Here is a 23097-nt window from a genome sequence, read left to right as displayed (position 1 = left end):
CAAAAGTATGCCATTAATTCAGGGATTTAATCATCAGTGATATATATAAAAAAAATGGAATTACCTCGAAATTTAAAAACAATTTTTGAATGAAACAATTCTTCAAAAATAATTCAGGCAGCAGGTTATTTTTTAATGACAATAAGACTGCTGTTTAACACAAAAGTCTGAAATCAAGGACGGAAATTTTCACAATTTAGTTTTATAAATACATTCAGGTGGCCTTAAAAGCTTATATTGGTATCGTGTTCAAGATTTTCTTGAATTTCGGTGAGTTTTGTTTGCCGTGGCAGCAACCAATTGTATATTCCATTAGCACCTCTTTAGGCACGTTTCGTGCCACTTGGCACTGCTTTTGTTCTGATCGATTGTCATGCTAACGCAGTGCTTAATCGAACCAAATCGGCAATATTGACAGGACCTTTGAACACCTTCGACGTGCAGCAAGGTCGCAGGACACGGACTGGGACATGGACATGGAGGTGGACATGGAGGTGGACATGGGTCCAAAAGCGGAACATGGTGCGTTTGCCGCAATGCACAAAGCTGCCGCAAAATCTCATTACGTTACGTAAAACGTGACGGGAGACGAGCTGAGCCCCAGGAACCAGCTACGTGTTTTCAGTTCCGACACCCCCCTTGAAGCGCCACGCCCCCTCCCTCCCCCCTTCCCGCCACTGGAGCATCTGCCCCATGCGTGTTCAGATTGCTGAGCTCGTCAAAATTTGTAGCCAAGAGTTGTCTCCTGTTTTTCTCCTTATTTTCCTTTCTTTCCTTTGTTTTTTTTTTTGTTTTTGTAGGTGGCAGCTACCAAAAGCCAATAAGCTTATATTAAAGTTTGCAACGGCGGGGGGGCCGTGGGGAAGGGATATCTTTGTCTTCCCGGAGAGTCAAGAAAAATTTGTTAAATTTCATGCAATTTCCTGCGCTAACCTCGCTACCATTTCTACTCCCACTCTTCCACATCCACTTCCATTTCCACTTCCTTTGGCTTTGTGTTTGGGCTATTAACTGCTCGCATCAAATTGAAAGCCATAAAAGAGGGGCGGGGGCGAGGGGGCGTGGTCGCAGACATTATTAATATGTTGCAATTATTTGTGCATGCGAGTGCGGGGGCGGATTATGGGCGTGCTTAAAGCGCTTGGCAGGTGGCGCATAAAAACTGCACATAAATGTTGAAATGCGTATAAAATGGGAACAGGGGGTGAGGGGTTGAGCATAGAGGAGTGCCAGGAAAGTGCCACAAACAGACTAAAATGCTCAAACGAAACGAACTTTGACCGAAGGTCAAATTGTAATAAGGTTATATTATATAGCTTTCATATAGCTTTGTATTTTTTGAAACACGTGTGACTTCAAGGTTTATGTTTTCGCTATAGATTTCTTTAAAATGTCTTTAAAAATCACAAAGTGATAGCAACTGTTATGTCAAATAAATACTCATTTAACAATATGTTAAACAAATACACATTTCCTATAAGTGATTTAGTATAAAAGGGTAGAAATCATCTAATTAGATATCTGTACATTTTTAAAACTATTACTAAGTGCAACACTTCGAATTAGTTTTAATTGGCTCTTTTTATGTATTTTACTTTCTAGTAAAAATGAAATTTTCAAAAGGCAACATTACGTATGAGTAATATAATAGTACTCAGCTGGCATGGATTTGGGATTTTATTAGGAATTATGACCAGCCCACATAAACAAACTTTAAAAAATATGATACCTACCTACCTACGAGTTCATATCAAATGAATCACTTATAATGTTTTTTGCGACAGCCCTCGCATTTCTTAGACGAGGTGCCGCCGCATTAAAGAAACGCGTTAAGCGAGGCCAACGCACACATGCACATTAGCACACAGCTGGCAGTCATCCTTTCCATTTTTCCCGCCATTTCCCCCATTTTCCACCCCCATGTTGCCATCTCCGCTCGACTCATTTCCATTCCACTCTTACTTGTTGCGCACTCGGGTCCGCTTTTCTTCTTGTTCCTTTTCCTTTTCCCAACAGACATCGAGACGCCGTTGCCGTGCACTCGCAGAAAAAAGCGGTTACAAAAGGGCGGGGTGGAATGCGGTGGAAAATGGGGGGAAAACTGCTGCACTGATTTTTGTCGCGTTCTAATTGCACTCACAAAGACCTAATGGACCAATGCACATGTTTAGAAACAGTTTACGGCCAGTTGAGGGTGTCTAATGCGATTAAACGGCAGAGTAGCTTTATCACTCTAATGCAAAACCGACGTTATGACAAGTACTGAGTTCATGCGATACACATTTTATGCAATCATATCGTGAAATGGGGCAAAAAGTGTGTGTATAACCATAATTTAATGTTTTCGATTACACACGAAAGTTCATTTTGAATTTCGAAATGAACTACGGAATAAAATAACGGTACTTTCTTCATCTCATTGGTTTATTGAAAGCAGCACGTCTAATATCATCATATCGTGTATTCATGTGTATCACGTATTTAATATTTTATGACATTCCAAGCATAAACATAATAACAGAGATATCGATACCTAATACCTGGTAATTACCGGATTATTGTAAGGACTCGGGTAGAACATTCAATTAATTTCAACAGGTTAACTTTGAATATTGATGATTAAAACAATTTAAAGTCTTCCACAAAGGCAAGTATTAAGATATCCACGTTTACGAAAAATCCATTAACTAAATAGCAACTTTTAGAGTAATTTATTTAGACAATTGTTGGCTTAAAGTGCTCACAAATTTTAGAGTAACTTAGAATATTAAACGTGTTCGTTGTGCTGCGCTTACAAGGACTGACGTTTAATAATTAATGCATTTTACAAACTGCATGTCAAATTAGTTTCTCCAGTCCAGTATTTTATTCAAAACCTTTTCTACGAAAGCCCCTGCAAGTATGATGATAATTGCCCAACGGTTTGGACCAACTCGCCTAATAACTCGACCGCCTTTCGTTTAATTTGAGCCAGAATTTGACAGTTATTTGACAGTTGAGCGAGGAGGGTTGGGTAAATGAAAAACTGCAGCGCCTGATAGTTTGCCGCTTGAGGTTAGAGAAGGACGTTAGCAGCCGGCAGTGACCTTGACACACACACATTCCCAAACCCACATATACACATACAGCGTTAATCCGATACTCCAGCAATTACATTCCACATGTGTCAGCCCTTACCGCCCCCTCATTTGGGTAATCCATCAAAAATTCCTTTGTCTTTCCGGGTTTTTTCCCCCATTTCTTTCTTTTGTCTCTTTTATTTACATTTATCTTGTTTTTTTGCGAGCAGTGTATCAACTAACGGCCCGCTCCAACTGTCACATGAAAGTGAAGCAAAGTCGAAAAAAAAGTTTCGCAAAAAAAGAGGAGGAAGAGTGCGAGACGAGGATGGGGCAAAAGTGGAGGAAGCAGGAAAGTTGGCAAAGCAACAAGCTGCGATGGCGACGATGAGAGACACATACAGACACACAAACAGCGACACACACACATACACATCGAAATACCATCCGCATCACTCATCCGCCCTGTGGCCCCGTTTTGTTCTGGTCTGTCTCTTTTGTGTGGAGATTTTTTTCCAGCTTCCTTGGCCGACAGCGGCCTGTTGCGCCTTTTGCGTGTTGCTTACAGTTGGTACTTTCTACGTCCCCCCTCACCACCCACCTACCTTTCTCTGATTTCTCTTTGGCTTTCTCCCGCTCAATCAACAATGGGCATGCCAAAATGTCTCGTTCTGCCTTTTTAACAAGGCAACTGACGCCGCCGCCGCTTGGGAGACCCCCCTCCCTCCCACCCTCCTCGCTTAGTCTGCTTTTCCCTCTAGTAGCTCCACACATACGCACACACACACACCCACCCCCACACCTTTTTGTGTTTTTTACCCTGGAGCAACATTTTATCAAATACGTATAAGGAAAAAAACAAACGAAAATGAGGAGACCCTCTGCGCAAAAAACACTGTCTCTCTGTGAGCTCTTGTGTTTGCTGCTGTGGCAACAATTTATGAAATAACTTTGGCAATGTCCCTGTCTCCTCACACACACAGCCATACACACGCACACACCTAGCCACACAGATACACAAAGAGATACAAGGGCAATGAGAAATAGAAACTCGCGTAACAGATACACAAACTCAACCAAACTTAACTTAACTGTAACTGAGTGTGTAAGCAATACAAAGAGAAGCGGAAGAATGGCGAGGAAAGGGGCACGCAGAAGAAGAGGAAGTGGAGGAAGCAGAGGCAGAGGCAGAGTAGTAAGAAGCAGAACAGGCTCAGTGGAAGAAGAAGAGGCAGCAACATCAGTCAGCTGCGAGCTTAAAAAAAAATAGAAGTAAATTCCAAGAAAAAAGAACGCAAGTGTAAGACAAGTGAAGGCGGAAATTGCGGCGCAAGGGGTGAGTTTTCAAGAAGGTTTTTAACAGAGGGGCTTTTCGAAGAAGGAGGGGGTTGGTGACTGGGGACGGGGGACGGGGGGGTGGACATATCGAATCGAAGGCAAAAGAGGAGGCGCGCCTTGAAACCTTCTCCATTATCACGAAGCGACTTCAGTGGCGTTCCTACTTAAGTAACATTCCACGTTTCCTGGGGTACACTCACCCCCAGTTCACCCCTTACCAGCCCCCTCCCTTCGCTGTTATCTGAAAAGTTTGCATACAACGCGCACAAAAAGATACAAGATACAAGGTATAGTGCGGGACAATGGCACAGCAAAAAGGACGAGCAAGGACATGCCAAGGCATCCTAAATTTGATGGTATCAGCGTGGATTCGCTTTATGGCAAGTGAGTTTTAAAACAAATCTTTTGAGAGATTGCCAAGCAAATGTAATAGAGAATTTAGTTCATTGAGTTATAGACAAGATACCATTTACTTTAGTTAGTTTTTATACCCTTGCAGAGGGTATTATAATTTTGGTCAAAAGTGTGCAACGCCGTGAAGGAGACATCTCCAACCCTATAAAGTATATATATTCTTGATCAGGATCACCTCCTGAGTTGATATAAGCATGTCCGTCTGTCTGTCCGTCTGTCTGTTTCTACGCAAACTAGTCTCTCAGTTTTAAAGATATCGAATTGAAACTTTGCACACACCCTTCTTTCCTTTGCACGCAGTATATAAGTCGGAACGGCCGGGATCGGCCGACTATATCCTATAGCTGCCATATAACTGATTGATCGGAAATGCCATAACTTTGGTGTTTGTAAAGTTAGGAAGTTTGAATTTTCTATGGGTTTTATATTTGGCCAATCAATCCGACGTACCAAATTTCATTAGGATCGGCCGACTATATCCTATAGCTGCTATAAAATTGCACCTACGCTAAAATGAAAAATTTTGATAAGGATTTTTTGGTAAAGTTATGAACTTCGGAAGTCCAGTTATGGGCCACCTTTAAACAACACATCGGAAACTTGGAAATAAATGACATGAAAATGGGTCCAAAATTGGACCAACTCTAAAATGAAAAATTTTGATGCAGATATTTTTAGAATCAAATTTTGAGTCTTTAGAGGTATGCCACTTTGAAATCGGATAAAATTTGGTAAAGCTATGGACTTTGGAAGTCCAGTTATGGGCCACCTTTTAACAACACATCGGAAACTTGGAAATAAATGACATGAAAATGGGTGAAAAATTGGACCAACTCTAAAATGAAAAATTTTGATGCAGATTTTTTGAGAATCAAATTAAGAGTCTTTAGAGGTGTGCCACTTTAAAATCGGATAAAATTTGGTAAAGTTATGGACTTTGGAAGTCCAGTTATGGGCCACCTTTTAACAACACATCGGAAACTTGGAAATAAATGACATGAAAATGGGTCAAAAATTGGACCAACTCTAAAATGAAAAATTTTGATGCAGATTTTTTGAGAATCAAATTACAAGTCTTTAGAGGTATGCCACTTTAAAATCGGATAAAATTTGGTAAAGTTATGGACTTTGGAAGTCTAGTTATGGGCCACCTTTTAACAACACATCGGAAACTTGGAAATAAATGACATGAAAATGGGTCAAAAATTGGACCAACGCTAAAATGAAAAATTTTGATGCAGATCTTTTGAGAATCGAATTAAGAGTCTTTAGAGGTATGCCACTTTAAAATCGGATAAAATTTGGTAAAGTTATGGACTTTGGAAGTCTAGTTATGGGCCACCTTTTAACAACACATCGGAAAATTGGAAATAAATGACATGAAAATGGGTCAAAAATTGGACCAACTCTAAAATGAAAAATTTTGATGCAGATTTTTTGAGAATCGAATTAAGAGTCTTTAGAGGTATGCCACTTTAAAATCGGATAAAATTTGGTAAAGTTATGGACTTTGGAAGTCTAGTTATGGGCCACTTTTTAACAACACATCGGAAACTTGGAAATAAATGACATGAAAAAGGGTAAAAAATTGGACCAACGCTAAAATGAAAAATTTTGATGCAGATTTTTTGAGAATCAAATTAAGAGTCTTTAGAGGTATGCCACTTTAAAATCGGATAAAATTTGGTAAAGTTATGGACTTTGGAAGTCCAGTTATGGGCCACCTTTTAACAACACATCGGAAACTTGGAAATAAATGACATGAAAAAGGGTCAAAAATTGGAGCAACGCTAAAATGAAAAATTTTGATGAAGATTTTTTGAGAATCGAATTAAGAGTCTTTAGAGGTATGCCACTTTAAAATCGGATAAAATTTGGTAAAGTTATGGACTTTGGAAGTCCAGTTATGGGCCACCTTTTAACAACACATCGGAAACTTGGAAATAAATGACATGAAAAGGGTCAAAAATTGGACCAACGCTAAAATGAAAAATTTTGATGCAGATTTTTTGAGAATCGAATTAAGAGTCTTTAGAGGTATGCCACTTTAAAATCGGATAAAATTTGGTAAAGTTATGGACTTTGGAAGTCCAGTTATGGGCCACCTTTTAACAACACATCGGAAACTTGGAAATAAATGACATGAAAATGGGTCAAAAATTGGACCAACTCTAAAATGAAAAATGAAAATATACACTTCGGCTTTCCGAAGTTTGCTTCCTTTCTTGTTTTATATAAAAACCAATTCTTGTTATTCAAAATTTATTCAATTTGTATTTTCAAGTCGGCCATGACTCTAAAGTCGTATATTTCAAATGTGTTTGATGAGGAATGGTTCACATTATTTTTCAGTTTTATTTTTACTGCCAACCCGATCACACGTATTTTTCCAACAATTTACTGCTAGAAAAAAATCAAAATTTTTTTTGTGATCAGTTTCGATACGTTTTTATTTTTATCAAATTGTGAAATACTGACAAAACGATATGGAAACAAAAGACAAACATAAGCGTGCCACATCGAAAGGCGTTCCCGCGAAGAAAGACGATTTCGTTTGTAAAGATGTTCCCATGCATCGCGGATCGAATACAAGGCGTGTTGGCAAAAAAACCCTTAGTCTGCGGTCTGAAGTTGCCGCCGAAGTAGTGCGCCCACTCCCTAGAATTCGCAAGCGCAAGCAACCGGAAACAAAATCTAAATTCGAGAAGACTAAAACCCCGATTGGCAGGAAGAAGAAGCTACCTTCTCCAAAGGTCTCCGCCGCCAAAAAGCGGGTCGCCAAGAAAACCCATCGTCCATAATCCACTGTAGTCCTCGAGCCCAGTGAGAAATGCTAATGGGACCAGCGAAAAGCCCTGGAGGAAGTCCTGCCCTTGTGAGAATCAAGATGTCGAAGGACCCTTCAGGAAGTTCAAGACGACGAGAGGATCCAGCCTACCAAAAACCGGCAGTCTGCGCAATACTCTTGACCTGAACACCAATACACTATAAAACAAGATCTTAAAACCGCATTTTCATTTAAATGGATAGTTAATAGATTAAGCCTGTATTGGATTGGGCTTAGTACATTTACAAGCTGTTTATTTGGTCTACATTTGGCAATGTCTACATATAGAATGTTTAATTTTTATAACATTTGCTGATTTGTTTTTGACAAGTCCAAATCTTCTGCAACCCTGAATTATGTGTAACACTTGTGGTAGCCCTCGAATTTTGTACCTTATAATCAAATACAAGGGCGGCAACCCTGGAAGTTGAACAACCCTACACTTATATCGATTCCGTTAAAAGGATAATCGAAATGGCCTGCAGGGAAAAACAACTTGGGAATTGTAAGATTTCGGAAATTTGAAGTGAAAATTTGAAGTGGAAAAACATCTAGTAGGCTAGTTGGATTTAAGTTGACGTTTGGAAGCTTTCCGTTCGCCGCCGGTGGCAGCCGAGTGAGTAGACGGACCTCCTCGAGCTAAGTGTGTTATATATCGCCACCGGTCCGGGTTCGAATCCCGGTAAGATGTAAGAAGCATGGTACAAGAACAGACTAGGGACCACAGACGAACAAACAGACACTAAAAGCGAAGAAAAACATTTGGGATCAACCATACTTACAAGTTATAGAAATTGCCAGCCGGGAAGACAGAGGCCCGGCCGGCTGACAGCTGTGCAAAAGAACTAGAATTAAGTAAAAAGTTATGGTGTTAATCACCTGAAAAAAAAAAAAAAATATTTTGATCGAAAAAATACGCAAATTTTTTTTTATACCCTTGCAGAGGGTATTATAATTTCAGTCGAAAGTTTGCAACGCCGTAAAGGAGACATTTCCGACCCAATAAAGTTTATATATATTCCTGATAAGCAACACTAGGAAAAATGGGTCAAAAATTGGACCAACTCTAAAATAAAAAATTTTAATGCAGATTTTTTGAGAATCAAATTAAGAGTCTTTAGAGGTATGCCACTTTGAAATCGGATAAAATTTGGTAAAGTTATGGACTTCGGAAGTCCAGTTATGGGCCACCTTTTAACAACACATCGGAAACTTGGAAATAAATGACCTGATAATGGGTCAAAAATTGAACAAACTCTAAAATGAAAAATTTTGATGCAGATTTTTTGAGAATCAAATTAAGAGTCTTTAGAGGTATGCCACTTTAAAATCGGATAAAATTTGGTAAAGTTATGGACTTTGGAAGTCTAGTTATGGGCCACTTTTTAACAACACATCGGAAACTTGGAAATAAATGACATGAAAATGGGTCAAAAATTGGACCAACGCTAAAATGAAAAATTTTGATGCAGATTTTTTGAGAATCAAATTAAGAGTCTTTAGAGGTATGCCACTTTAAAATCGGATAAAATTTGGTAAAGTTATGGACTTTGGAAGTCTAGTTATGGGCCACTTTTTAACAACACATCGGAAACTTGGAAATAAATGACATGAAAAAGGGTCAAAAATTGGACCAACGCTAAAATGAAAAATTTTGATGCAGATTTTTTGAGAATCGAATTAAGAGTCTTTAGAGGTATGCCACTTTAAAATCGGATAAAATTTGGTAAAGTTATGGACTTTGGAAGTCCAGTTATGGGCCACCTTTTAACAACACATCGGAAACTTGGAAATAAATGACATGAAAATGGGTCAAAAATTGGACCAACTCTAAAATGAAAAATTTTGATGCAGATTTTTTGAGAATCGAATTAAGAGTCTTTAGAGGTATGCCACTTTAAAATCGGATAAAATTTGGTAAAGTTATGGACTTTGGAAGTCCAGTTATGGGCCACCTTTTAACAACACATCGGAAACTTGGAAATAAATGACATGAAAATGGGTCAAAAATTGGACCAACGCTAAAATGAAAAATTTTTATGCAAATATTTTGAGAATCAAATAAAAAATCTTTAGAGGTATGCCACTTTAAAATCGGATAAAATTTGGTAAAGTTATGGACTTTGGAAGTCCAGTTATGGGCCACCTTTTGGTAATATAGGCATAGAAATCGAAATGTAGTCGATTTTTAATAACTGCAAGGGTATATAAACTTCGGCTTGCCGAAGTTTGCTTCTTTTCTTGTTTTTTATATATTTATCCGTTAAATGATCTAGAAGTTACAAGTAAATTGGTTAGATAATCAAAATTTAATGCTATGACCAAAGGATTGGTTTAGAATTTAATAATTAATAAAAATGATAAATAATAATTCTCCAAGCCACTATACCAAGAAATTTTAATTACAACTATTAAACAACTAAAATTTAATAAACAATTATTAAAACGATTTACTGCCACTTGATTGAAGTGTTTAATTTTGTGACTATGAAAAAATATATTTGTGATGAAATTCAAAACCTGCACTTTTAAAGTAATTTGCAACATAAATGTGTTTCAGCCTAGGTTTTAAAGCTACCGCTTATCAGTTATTTGTACTTTAAATTACCCCTCAACAATTAAACTTTATTTAACTCGATTCCATTTGGGCTGTTTGTGAATTGGCCTTATAAATAAACAGAATTTTTGGCCTACACAAAGTACTGAGTACCTATTCTCAATCAGACTGTCAGTCCCATTGGCCCAGGCTCCCATTTAAGTTCAGCTCACCATTTCAAATTCAAATTCCCTTACCCCTTTTTCCAGAGAATCGGGCTTGGGGGGAATGTCTTTGGCAGTTCTTCTCCATTTCGCCTCGCTCCCGTGCAATCATCGAAATTTATAAGCAAAGTTCGGCAGTCGTGAAGGGACGGGAAATGGTAAAGGCAAATATTTTTGAAAAGTTTCCCGCCCCTCGAAAGACCCGCCCGAAAACTAAATCAACTCAAGAGGCGCCCGCGTCTCGATGATTCCCGGCAATGATGGGGGTTGAGGTTAAGGCTGAGGCTGAGGTGGTTGAAAATGTTTCTCGGGTTAGCCTTCGATGCTGTGGTTGCTTCATTATGGCCCCGAAACGATGATGATGAGGGCGACGATGATGCCGATGGAGCTTTAGATGGTGATGATGGTTAGGCTTCGAGGATTCAGGGATGAGGGATAAGAGATGCGGGATGCGGGATGCGGGATGAGGGATGAGGGATGACCCCCAGCACTAAACTAAAAATTCTTTGAGCAGATTTCCTTGGGCTGTTGTTGTTGTCTGCCCCTGCAATTATTTTAAGGGATCAATAAAACACGTTTAAAAATAGCCCCCAACAAAAAGAGGGAGAAAGGAGAGAGTCGTGAAATCAGCAAAAGAAGTAACGTAAAAAATTCTAGCAACTTTAGTTCAACTTTGTTTACTCAATTAGTTTGTTGTTGCTGTTTTTCCTTTTGGCCTTATTTGCTGGTTCGTTGAAGATTTTTTCACTGCCACTGAGACTGGGAGGGACCGCACTAATTGGCTTAGAGCGACAAGCGAAAATTAACTTTTATTCTCCCTTTTTTTTCAGTTTAAGCTCGACGCAAAAGAGCGAAGACCAAAAACCGAAAAGCGAAAAACGAAATAAAATGAAATACAATTTTCCATGCCCGTCAACTGAAAAAGTTAACAAAGGAGTGTGGAGTGTGTTTTTGGCGAGGGGGAGAGGGTGGCGGGGGTTTTTTGGGAAAGCGAGAGAAATCGGTAAAATCAACAAAACACACGCAAGATAAACAGCCGCAGGAGCACAAAGACGAGCCCAGTTTTTGGCTTCTGCGGTGGCCAGCAGCGCATTACGTAGCCGACCCGTTGGCCGTCTCCCTTTTGTTTGCCGCCTTACACACACATACACACACACACACACAAGTGGCACTTAAACCCCGCCCTTTAGTCCCCAAACCGCTTGTTTGGTCTGTCAAATTTATGTTGGCTAAATTGCAATATCAATAAGCTGGAGAGGAGTGAAGGAGGTCGAAGGACGCGGCCAAGAGCTCTGGGCAACGGCATGGAAAATTGCGAGAAAGTTGAACGGTAACGAATTGGAAAGTTGGCCGATCTGAGGTGGAGTTTGGCGCTTAAAGAATCAGGCATCTAAACTGGCCAAAAGTGGGGTGTATAAAATGTCTTTATAACATGGGCATTATTTGAAATTTGATGGTAACTACTAGACCACAAAAGTGGGAAGGCAATAAAATAGAATAGATTGCTTTCCCCTTCCCATCTGGTAGTAGGCATTCAAAATGTAAACAAACTGTTAACTGGCAATACCAAATAATATGTATTGGAAACAATTCATAATCTCTTTCAACTGAGTATTTAATCCTTTCTTTTTTTAAAAACCTCAAGCTTCAGTTATTTTAAGAAATAATAGTCTTCTGTAGCTTAACCAAAATGTGAAAAAGGAATGAACATTTTAAATTCGATTTGCTTGTTTTAATTGGTAAGAATGCCTTCTGCTTAAATAATCGTAATAAGCCACAACTTGTTATCTTCTATTACACATATTACAATATTTCTTCAATTTTGAATAGCCCTTTTCTTAAAATACCTGCAGCATCAATTATTTTTCGGTGAGCTTCGCTTAGAGGCCTAGAAGCTTCTAGCTAGTGGTCCATTCCTTTTTGTTCTATTTGGTTAATCGTCACTGTGAAGCCTGCCATGTGAGCCCTTCATCCGAGCTCCGTTTTTGCTCCGATAGAAGTATCGATTTGTTTGCGCTATTTTCGGTTCGCCTGGCATACGGAGCGTATGCATGATATGTGAAGGAGTGTAGAAGTGGTGCGGCGGTGGAGTTTGGGGGGGTTGCTGGTGCAGAACAAGTTTGTGCATCTTCTTTGGCTCCAGCACAATCCATTGCCTACTTATCGACGCTGAAAGTTGATGACTTGAACGAGAGTTTTTCCCTCCGGTGTTGCTGGTGTGCAGCTATCCATCGATAGTTGAACTCGTGCGGAGAGGCAATAGTGGGGTGGAGGGTGGAGGAGGTATCCAATTATTTGTCCTGGCACCCCAGTATCCTGGTGTCCCAGCATCCTGGTGTCCCAGTATCCTGGTGTCCCAGTATCGTGGTGTCCCAGTATCGTAGTGTCTCAGTATCCTAGTATTCAAGTAGCCAAGTGCTTTGGCTCTCGGCAAGTCACTTGAGAGCGGGCTGGCTCTGTGTTTGCTTCTTGGCGCCCAACAAGTGGCAGCAAAATGTTGCAATCTTTTTAAGGGTGATTCCCTTACAGCTAGTTGTCCGTGTCCCATGGCTTTTTGCCGGCAATCCTGAAAGGGTGGCTTTAAGGGACCAAGGGGCGTATTCTCATTAATGAGCTTAAACAGATTTACGTAATAATCCTCGACGAAACAGGGAAATCGGCGAAGCAAAAAGCTGAAAAACATGATTTCTCGTTTTTCGTTAAATCCACATTGCAACAGTCCTTGCAGTCCTTGTTTCACCCCCGCACGCATTTGGGTCAAGGATTTCGTTGCAGCTGCGTTTTACGCCATTTTGCGTTGCCGCTCACCAATGCCAAACATCAAATTGGCATCAAGATCAAGGTCGTTTGGCGCCAGCGGGAGTTGAAAGCTTAACAAGCGGAATTATAAGCATTTCGCTTTAGTCCCTGACATCCCCTTCCCCCTTCCCCTCCTCCTCCGACCATGTCTTCCCAATTTATTTTGAGGGCTTAGACCCCGGGCGGCTTATCTGTCGGAAAGCAGTCATCACCCTTATACATATCTACTGGCTTTCCAACCCTCACATATACATACACCTGCTACCCTCTTTCCCGGAATGACTCCCTCAGAGAAACTTCTCTTAATGTTCGTTTAATGGCCAAGCGCGGATCTCTTGGCTCGGTTAATTGTGCGATTTTTGGCCAGTTTATGTCGACCAACGCTTTTTAATGTGGCCTAAAGCGGGCGAGCTGGGCAGCTGCCAGTTGTGCTGTGTGCTTTTATTGATGCCTTCGGGCCTTTGCCAGCAATGGTGGCCACATGTAATGGTCGTGTTTTTGTGGGGCCCTTAAAAGTTATGCGTCTGTGCGGGCAGCTTCCTGCCCCACCCCCATCACCACCACCACCCCTTCCCCCTGGCCCCTATTATCCCCATCAGTTTGTCAATTTGTCAGGCTGTCAGTTCGGCTGAGATGCGGCTGGTGTTTTTGGCCCTGCTCTTCAGGAGGTTGGCCCAAGTGCTGATTAGAACTTTAGTTATGCCAACTATTTTCTTGGCTCGTGAGATAGCATTTATATATTTTGTCCAGACTGTAACCACTTAACCGTGAATAAATCTTGAAGTTTTACCTTTAAGGCTCTAAGGCTATTAAGTATGCTCTCGTAATTTTTAAAAACTAAAACTGCGTTTGTAAAGATTAACACACTAGAATACATTTATATGTCAACTGACCTAAGGCTTAACAATTTTTATGAAATTAATTACTCTTTTTCTTAAATCGTCATTTCCATAATATGATATAAATAAATAAACATATTTTATTTGATTGGTTAAATAATTTCGGAGTGTATTTTATGCTCCACTCTTGTACATTGTACATCTTTGCAGCTAAGGATCTTAACAATCAATTCCAAGTTGATTTCGAAAAAAAATATTTTCACATAATTTTTAACTTTGAATTCCAAAATCCATTATTTCCGAGGGTTTTGTTCAAAATGCCTAAACAAGAATTGTTTTGTTCCAGATTTTGGCTTTAAAATAATTCTTCTACGGTTTCTTGTTCTTATTTCTTTAGAATAAGACCAAAAGCCCAAAAAAATACAGCATTGTCCAGCAATTCTATGTTGTTTTGGCAACATTTTTATTTTCGAAAATTGGTCAAAAATTAATTTTTGAGCTGTAAACGACAATCGATTGGAAATTGTATGATGAAATAAACGTTGTATGTCATTTCTGCATGTAAATAATATTTTCTAGGGCTTTGATCAAACAACCGAAAAGGGGGTTAATTTGTTTCGGCTTTGGCCATACAACAAATTGTAAAATGAGAGCTACAGCCAAAAGAAAGAATTCTAAGTTGATTTGAAAAATTATATAATAAATACCTTATTTGAGGGTTTCATAAGCCCTTGCAAAGGGTTTTAAAAACTTGATCGCTTGTACTGCAGTGAAGAAGACACTTTCGACGGACGTCTATATCTAAAAATGTGCTACATTTGGTTGATTTCGAGGAATACGCATAATTACTTCTTGCTGATTTTGACAAATGCAATATAGTTTCATATCATTAAGTCGGAAATGTTCCTTGAGTTGGCTACATCCTAAAGCTGCCATATTATGCCATTTTATATGTTATTTATGGTAATTGGACTGTCCTACTGCCTTCAACGCTTAATGTGGCCATAATTCCCTGTTAAAGCCTTAATGCAGGGCTTTTGAAGGCTTTGCCAGTTGATCTTTGAGCTGGCATTAAAACGCTTGGGTTTCCATTTTATCTGAAACTCTCTAGTGTCTGATTAATTAAAGATGGCGGCCTTCTACTGCTTTCTTATTTAAACCCCAAAATCACCCCCCCCAACCCCACACTATTAAATTTCCCACACTTTCCATGCGTTTTCCACCGCTTTTCCTTCTCCAAGCCGCGAACAGATGCTCAAGTTGCCACGCCATTCAAAGGCTCAGTTATTCAATTGGTTAAATGAAACGTTAATTGTGCGATTTTCATACGCCCTGTTGACACGCCCCCTCCTGTTCCGCCCATTGTTTGCATTCTATGCCCCGCCCTAATCATAATTACACATCGATAAGTGCATAATTAACTATCAATAACTATTTGCTACTTCCATTGTCCCTTCCTCTCATCATTTCATGTTTGAGTGGCCCTAATTCAAAATCACTTAAAATAGTTTCGGTTATACCAATGCAGTTAGAGCGGGATAGAGAGATGGTGACGTGGGGAGGGAAAGAGACAGAGCCAGGAAAAGCATCTGAGTGAGTTTTGCTTACATAATAGACACTTAATAAATGTATAACCATTAACTTAATTTACATTTCATACAAATGCGGCGCGAGTAAAGTGGGCAGGATGAAAGGTGGTGAGGGGGAGGGGGGTTGTTGAAAGGGTAAAGCACAAGCGGGTGTATATGTGTGTGTAAGAGCTTTTGTGGTATTTCCACAGTGCGTTGTTGTGTGCGTTTTGGGTCTGGTTTTGGCCCACACACGCAGAGAAATTCAAAACGAACTCACACACGCCCAAAAAGAGAAGGACAGAAAAAAGGATAAAGAGTCCAGAGGAATATTTGTCCACCGTGTGTGTTACCCTGAAAAATCGACACACAAATTTAAAAATCTCTAAAAATATTAATTCTAGATTTTATCCCATAACTTATCTATAATTCTACAAATTTTGGGACAATTTTTCACAACTTTTTTGCAACCACTCTTCTTTTTACCAATATAAATTATCTATTGTATATTATTCAAATAATTTAATATATTTTTTATACAAAAATATTGTTGTTATATATTTAAAATAATATTATAATTAATAAGTCGTGGGAGTTAATATTTGATAGAACTATAGACTATTAAGGCATACAAATTTTATCAAAGATTTTGTGTATTCAAACTGTGTACCCTTGTATACCCATCATTTTGAGGAAGGCGGATGGCCGCACTTACAGGGTATCCTAATCGCTGTGATTCCATTACGGATAAATTCAATTTGCGATTATTCCGCCCGTCGTTGTCGCCATCGTTGTTGCTGTTCATTGTTGGCTGACTGCTCGCTAAATCTCTTAATGAGTGTGAATTTATGATTACATGCATTTAATGTGAACCCCCCTCCCCCCACCCCTCTCTTATCGTCCCTTACTATTCCCCGGAGTGCCACGCCCCCAACCCCACTCAGCCCACTTTTGTTCGCCCAGCTTATGGCATGCAAATTGAGACACTCGCCACTTTTTTGGGGGTGGGTTCTGCCCAGAAGGCCGTTGGCTATACATGCACATGTGTGTATACGTGTCTGTGTCTGTGTGTGTGTGTGTGTGAGTGAGAGTGTGTGTGCGCAAGGACATTCACTTGCTACTGCTGCTGCTGGCTTTTCGGCAGCCTCCAAACGATGATTCTGTCAATTTGAGTAAATCTTTTTAATGGATCGCAAAAATTAATCGTGTGGAATATATTTTTTAAACTCTGTGCACGCTTTTTCCACTTTCGCCACTCGTGTGTGCATGTATAAACTGCCACTTAAGTTATTTGTCAAGCGGAAATCGATTTTAGTTTTTCAATTTTTGCTGACTGGAAAATAAAAACGGGGAAAGCGTAAAGGAAAAGGAAAAGAGGAAAAGCTGCCGGAGAGCCATTTTTATTTGATTTTATTGCGCAGCATAATAAATAAATTAATATACTTACATGTGCATGTGTGTGTGTGTGTGTATGTGTCAAAGCAATTTACAATTCATTATTTTGCCATTCTCAATTTCAATTTTTGCACACACACACACACACACTGTCATCATAATGTTTCATTTTTGCACCCCCTTTTTTCAAGTGGGAGCCACAAGGGGGGATGGCCCCAGAGGGGGAGAGGTGGGGTTGGTTTCTGGGGGACTAACAGGATGGCAGGATACCAGGATGGGGATTGCCTCTGGGCAGCCCCATGGCTCCAAGCTAATGAAAGCAAGCGAGTCGGGGAACGAGTTCAAGTGGAATTTATGTCCACTTGGGGCCAGTGCAGGGCGCACTGCAAAGTAGGGACACTCTTTTAATGCCCGACAATCGTTACACATTTTTGTTTTAATTGCGAATTGCAGGCGAGCAAAGTATTTTTCGCTGGCATAACTTTTGCCACAACAATTTCCACTCTCCCAAAAACAAAAAATTAAGCAGAACAGAAAATACATTTTAAGTAAATACAATACGTTACGGTGCACATTTGTTAAGGTTTGCTAATGTTATTTCAATAAACATTGTCATACAAAACAAACTATATTTTATAAATAATTCATAAAACTGTTTGGTAAAGTTTTTTTAAGCTTAAAATTAATGGCTTCCTACATGATCGCAAATGAATATTATAATAAAGGTTTATTATAAGACTTTTTTTGGTCGATTTTTGTAAAATCAAGATAACTTATGATTCCCATACAAAACACTAAAACCGTAAAACAAATGGGGCTATGAAAAATGAAATCATGTAGTGGCTTCTTAATTGGTTTTTCTGGGAATACTTTCAGTGTGGGCTTTTCCACGGCTTCATACTTATTACTCATGACATAAAATTAAGTGCTTAAGTTCTGATAAATTAAAGCGATCTTCTGGCGTTATTCGTTTGTCCCTCGGGAGAAACTTTGTGCCTTTTTTTGCACGGACCCAAGCAACTATCGATTGCGCTCCTCTCATTTCTTATTAATGCCGCAGAGCCGAAATTCTTTCGCAAAATTAATAACAATAATCGTGAGAGCCGGGCAAGGGCAGCAAATCAAATTGAGTAAACTTGCGGTCGCAGGGGACCGATGGATTGGGATGGGGTGTTCTGGATGGAAACCGCAGAATGTATAGACTTTGCTTTCACTTTGTAGCTGGTGGGTTTTTATTTCTATTTTTTTTTTTTTTCATAGAATTTTTCTGCGTTTCAGCCCCACTCCGTTTGGTTGTTTGCATTCTGCCATAAATCATTAAAAGCACATCAAGGGGAGTAGGGGGAGGGGGTGGCTGGGTGGCTGGGAGAGCGGTGAAGGCCATGGCCGTGGCGAAATGGGAGTTGGAGTGGGTGGGAGTGGGTGGGAGTGGAAGTGGAAGTCTCTCCAAGGACCAAGTCGAGCAATATTCAACAATTTATTTATGTTTACGCACCACAAACAATTGAGAGTGCGCTTTCGCCTTGCCACCGCTACCTCCCCTCACACCCCCTCCCTCACCCCCCCTACGGTTTACTTTCTTTTTTATTTTCATCCCCCCCTTCCCCCTCATACACAGTGGCCGTTTGACTTGGTCAGGGGCAAATTGGTTTAGAGGGATGTCCTCGCTCGAAGACGTAGGTCATTTTCTATTATTATTTATTTGCTTTGCTTACACGGAAAACATTTATGCGACTCCAGTGTCACTGTTATACAAAGGTAAATACATATTTGCCATACTAAATGTTTCAATTTAATGGAGTGCACGCTTAAAGAGACATCTTTATGTATATATATATTGAAAGCCTTTGAGTGGGATTCAATTGTATTATACATATTTGTGAAATTCCATTGGGAGAAATTTTTAGTTTGGTTTTTGGGTTGGACCTTGGTTACAACATTCGGCATTCGATTTTGTTATGCCTTTAAGCCAGATTTAAGCTTTCCCAGGTCCACTCCACCAGGTCATCGATAAAACGAAGAACTTATTTATATGATTTTATGTGGGCATCGGGACAACAATTATTGTATTGATTGTCTGAAGCTTCACTGGATCTCTCGAATTTCAATAAAGGACCCAGAGCCTATAATCCGCTTTGGCATTAAAACGGATTTCCCAGTAAATGTTAATTAGACAAACAAATCAAATCTGAGAATTGTGGCGGTGCCCCCACATCCGGCAGGCTGTCGGGCCGGAAGCCCAGTGCTCCGTATCCCGATCCCAATCCCAATTCCAATTCCAATCCCAATCCGGATCCGGATTGTGTGTACCAGGTGGTGGCGTTGTAGCTGCATTAATTGCGGCGCAGTTCTGTTAAATAAACAATTAATTAAAGGCAGTGGGGAGTGACCGGGCATTATGAAAGATAAATCATGCATGCTTCTCCACTGATTATTTCCCAATGATTCTATGAATATTTAATCCCACGCGCGTGTGTCCTCTGCCTTTTGTTCTCGCATCCCGGGTAATTGCATTTCATGTTCATTTGTACGTAGCAGGCGCGCCGTTGCCAGTGAAAAAGTGCGTAAAAATAATTAACTAATTGTGGCCCTTACATAACAAATGTTGTGCTCGCAGCGTTAATTATTCCCACAAAACTTGTTTTTCGAGGCGCTGCAGCGCTGCGGTTAACTGTCCCGCCCGTGCTCGAATATACGATAATTGGCGCTATTTAATAACAGTACACATGCTGGTTGGCCGCTCTCATTGGCCGCCTAAGTGTCCTTTAATAATGCAGTCGACTGGCCATTATATTTTGGCAACAAAAGCTCCGTTCGATACCTTTTGGATACTCTATTGTGAGCCTCCTATTTGCAAAACACAATTATTTGTGTTTACTTTTCTGCTAAAGCTTTTAATAAAAAATTCAGATAAAATTAAATATTGGTTTCCACTAGCAAACATAAATTTTTTAAAAATTGTTAGCCATACAAATATGGGTTTTGTTTCTAGTTAAGTTTAGAATATTTCTTGCTTACTTAAGTCCTTAAACTTTTTTTCAGGCATATACAAAATAATTTAAGCAAATAACAATTGTTACTGAGACCAGAACTAGATTAAATTTTTAATATTTTATTTAATTGTGACATACATTTTTGTGACTTTCTTGGTGGGCAATTGAGTACAGATCCGTGTTAAAGTGTTCGGTTCGCAACACGGCTCTAATTAACTTTCGTTCTGTAACTTGTCAGAAGTTTTCACTGCACTTTCAGTGGCGCCCAATTTTATGCAACATTTTGGCCACCCCGCTTGCCTCTGTATCCCCCCTTCCCCTTCCCCATCACCCAGTATCACCAGCTCTTTTCTGGCGTGGGCCGCAATGGTATGTTTTTGTGCTCAGTGTTATCTAAGCTAATTAGTTTTGTACATTTCTCTGACATTTTGCATCGAGTAGAAACCTGGGACTGGGATAAAGGTTGAAAGAGGCGTGGCACGAGCCGGGCAATAATCATGTGGTTGGGTTTTCCTTTTTAGCTCCTTACCTATCGCATTTGGGCAAACTGCCTCTGGTATGCGTGCACTCATATCGCCAGCAAATTCAATTAAATGCGAAATTCCATTCAATCAAAAACTTGATGTCAAATCCGACTTTCTAAGCTAGCATTGTGTGCGGCGTAAGACAAAGCCAACTGACGGAGCTCTATGGGATTAGCCAGGTAAAATATTACCCAGAGCCTTTGTTCCCTTGAGCAGCACTCCGTTTCTCTTGGACAATGAGTGGATGCAACTCGAGGATCCCTGCCACTGCAATGAACCACTCACAAAAGGCAGGACCTCTTTTCAGCTCCAGGCTACCAGTTTTAGTAGTCGTTCCAGGACTACGAGTCTACGGCTTAGTTTCAGAAGCGTTTGTGGCTTTGTTGCGGGCCAGTAAGCAGCTTACACGGCTCCACTTCCCGCTCCCCTACTCCCCTACTCCCCCGCTCCCCTACTCCCCCGCTCCCCTGCTCCTCCTGCCATTTGTGCCAACTGCATTTTAATTACCTGACAACATTTAATTAACAGCCCGAAAGATGGGCTTGGTTCCTTGAACTTGGTTCGCGGTTAGAAGTTGTCAGTACCCTATTCCGACTCAAAACTATAATGTCTAGAGTTTAGAAGTCACACACTTCAGTAATGTTAATTAAACATATCTGACTATTGAAATAAACACCGTTTAAAACAGTGTAATCACTTAGTAAATGTAATGGTGGCAAGTATTTGTAGTGTATGTGAATCGATGGTAAGCAGGCGTCTTTAATTTATGTTTCTATGAGTTTTTCTTTTTAAGATACATTTTTAAAAAGAAAAACTCATAGAAACATAAATTAAAGACTCCTGCTTACCATCGATTCACATACACTACAAATACTTGCCAATTCTTTATAGAACAATTGTTTTAGTTCCCTAACATTTTTACATTCAATGTTCCTAGCTGATAAGAAGTGAAAACACTCACATCCTGCAGGGTATCTAAAGCGAATGGGACAGACCGAGACAGAGACAGAGAGAGAGAGAGAGAGAAAGAGAGAGAGAGAGAGAGAGAGAGAGAGAGAGAGAGAGCATAAAAACCGACGAAGCATTTCGTAATACTTTTTTCTGTGAAATTAAAATTGTATTTTAGCCATAATCTGTGCAATTCAATGAGCAACATGCGAATTCAATTGAATTCTATTTGATTCAATTGGAAGCAAAGCAAAAGCAGACAGAACAGAGCACCGGGTGGCAGGGTGAGAGGGGAGAGGGGGAGGGGGGAGAGGGGAGGGGGTTGGCAGGACTCACTCCAGCTCAATGGCTAACGAATTTGTATGCTTCCATAAAATGGGAAGACAACACTCACACACACACACACACACACACACAGAGAGAGAAAGAGTGGGCGTTTATGGGCAGTGGGCGTAACGGTTTTACAGCTTGCTTTTTTCTTGCCGCCCATTCAGTTTTTTTTTCCCTTTTTATACCCTTGCAGAGGGTATTATAATTTTGGTCAAAAGTGTGCAACGCAATGAAGGAGACATCTCCGACCCTATAAAGTATATATATTCTTGATCAGAATCACCTCCTGAGTTGATATAGCCATGTCCGTCTGTCCGTCTGTCCGTCTGTCCGTCCGTCCGTCTGTCCGTCTGTCCGTCTGTCTGTCCGTCTGTCTGTTTCTACGCGAACTAGTCTCTCAGTTTTAAAGATATCGAATTGAAACTTTGCACACACCCTTATTTCCTTTGCACGCAGTATATAAGTCGGAACGGCCGGGATCTGCCGACTATATCCTATGGCTGCCATATAACTGATTGATCGGAAATGCTATAACTCTGCTGGTGGTTAAGTTAGGAAGTTGGGACTCTCTATGGGTATTATATTTGGCCAATCAATCCGACGTACCAAATTTCATAAGGATCGGCCGACTATATCCTATAGCTGTCATATAACTGATTGATCGGAAATGCCATAACTTTGGTGTTTGTAAAGTTAGGAAGTTGGGATTTTCTATGGGTTTTATATTTGGCCAATTAATCCGACCTACCAAATTTCACAAGGATCGGACGACTATATCTTATAGCTGCCATATAACTGATTGATCGGAAATGCCATAACTTTAGTGTTTGTTAAGTTAGGAAGTTGGGATTTTCTATGGGTTTTATTTTTGCCCAATCAATCCGACATATCAAATTTCATAAGGATCGGCCGACTATATTCTATAGCTGCCATATACCTAACTGAACGATTGGAAATGCCATAACTTTGGTGTTTTTAAAGTTAGGAAGTGGGGATTTTTTATGAGTATTAAGAACGCATCATATGAATAATTTTGGAGAATATAATTTGCAGAATATTCTGCAAGGGTATTTCAACTTCGGCTCCGCCCGAAGTTAGCTTTCCTTTCTTGTTTTTTTTTTTTTTTTGCACATTTTCCAGGGCAACGCAAATTTTCTGGCATTTCCACTTGGTCCACTTCGGTTCGATTCGATTAGGAGTAAGCGCCTCCCTCCTCCCTTCCTCCCGCCCACTGTTCATCTTGGGACTGTGTTGGCCTGCTGCAAATGCATTTATGTTTTAATTCGCTCAACCAACTTTGTAG

The 23097-nt window shown here is 40.0% G+C and overlaps 1 protein-coding gene across 3 annotated transcripts in view; it reads left to right on the top strand.

Annotated features, from left to right (window-relative positions):
• LOC108044860 (pneumococcal serine-rich repeat protein) overlaps positions 1-23097 on the top strand; it is a 39628-nt gene that overhangs the window by 4482 nt on the left and 12049 nt on the right. The window contains exon 1 of one of the 3 annotated variants that reach the window (XM_044461274.1): positions 4366-4395. The exons of the other annotated variants lie outside the window; for them this stretch is intronic. The gene's annotated coding sequence lies outside the window, so the exon portion shown is untranslated. Of the gene's footprint in view, positions 1-4365; positions 4396-23097 lie in introns of those variants that run through there. 3 annotated transcript variants of the gene reach the window in all.

Source organism: Drosophila rhopaloa, unplaced genomic scaffold (assembly GCF_018152115.1).
Source record: "Drosophila rhopaloa isolate 14029-0021.01 unplaced genomic scaffold, ASM1815211v1 contig_3, whole genome shotgun sequence".
NCBI classification, from domain to species: Eukaryota; Metazoa; Arthropoda; class Insecta; order Diptera; family Drosophilidae; genus Drosophila; species Drosophila rhopaloa.
The sequence above is the reverse complement of the archived record's forward strand: the minus strand, read 5'-3'. Positions and strand labels throughout refer to the sequence as shown.